The sequence below is a fragment of the Hydra vulgaris genome, chromosome 04 (genome assembly GCF_038396675.1).
Source record: "Hydra vulgaris chromosome 04, alternate assembly HydraT2T_AEP".
NCBI lineage: Eukaryota > Metazoa > Cnidaria > Hydrozoa > Anthoathecata > Hydridae > Hydra > Hydra vulgaris.
Window position 1 is genome coordinate 4,175,001 of NC_088923.1, and position 1,353 is coordinate 4,176,353.

The 1,353-nt window shown below is 23.1% G+C and overlaps 1 long non-coding RNA gene across 1 annotated transcript in view; it reads left to right on the forward strand.

The window, feature by feature from the left end:
- The window catches only part of LOC136078953 (uncharacterized), a 3,542-nt gene extending 2,907 nt beyond the window's left edge, over positions 1–635 (forward strand). Inside the window, exon 3 of the long non-coding RNA XR_010637812.1 lies at positions 541–635. This is a non-coding gene — a long non-coding RNA (uncharacterized LOC136078953). The remainder of the gene's footprint in view (positions 1–540) is intronic.
- Positions 636–1,353: the final 718 nt, after the last annotated feature.

Consider the following 1,353-nt stretch of genomic DNA (forward strand, 5'->3'; position numbering starts at 1 on the left):
TGTATCATAAATAAATAAATATGTATATATATATATATATATATATATATATATATATATATATATAATTTATATATATATATATATGTAATATATTTATCTATATATTTTATATATAATAATAATCCATTTATTTAACCATAAAATATGAAAATTTACAATAATATTTATAAACTCACATAAATAAGGTTAGGTGTCACTCATTTAGTAAAAAACTAGTCAATGGAGTGATACCTGAACCTATAATTATAAATTATATATATAAATAAGTTATATATAAATATGTATATATATATATATATATATATATATATATATATATATATATATATATATATATATAATATATATATATATATATATATATATATATATGTATATATATATATATATATATATATATATATATATATATATATATATATATATATATATATATATACTTTTCAAATTTAATGATAATTATACTAATTTAATAACATTTTTTTTTTACATTTGCTTTCAGACTACTAATGGTACAAGTTTTGTTTTTTGATTTAGATTCTGTATCTCAATGATATCCTGGCCTATCGATACGATATCCTGTTAATTGTATTTTTATATATTGCATAAATATATATGCAAACACTCACACAAATAAATTTTAAAGAAAATTTTTATATTTTTTATACATATCTATAAATTGTATATGTTAAGCTTTTTTATATTTATCATTGTACATTACTGTTTGTATTAAAAATTGATTTTGGAAATATTGCGAGGGCAGAGTTTAACTTACAATTTAGTTTTATTTGCCAATTCAATATATAGTATAGCCGCGTTTAATTACGTTTAATAATATTTTGCGATAATTTATACAGCGCATTTAAGCGTTGATTCAACGTTATATTTTAACCTTTACTCGACGTCTTTGAGTCACGTTAAATTGACGTTTTACTGACAACGTTACAAATCCTTGCAAAATAGACTGCTTTAACAGCGTTTATGCAACGCTTTTTAGGTAACGTTTTTTCAACGCTAAGTTGCGACGTTTATTCAACGCTTTTTATGTAACGCTTTTTCAACGTTTAGTTGCGACGCTTTTGTAACGTCATTTAGTAACGTTTTTTCAACGTTATGCAATAACGTTTAATCAACGTCTGTTAAACAACGTTACACATCTTTGCAAAATCGATTACTTTGTCAACGTTTCCGCAACATCTTTTGCGACCGGTTTTCAACCTTGATTCAACGTTGTCATATTTCTGGGTTCCTATAAAACGAACACTTTCTGGGCATGTCTTTTTGTTGTTTGTGTAGTATCCAGAATTTCCAGGCATGCTGTCCCCTGCAAAACAAAAGTATTTTTCGTCA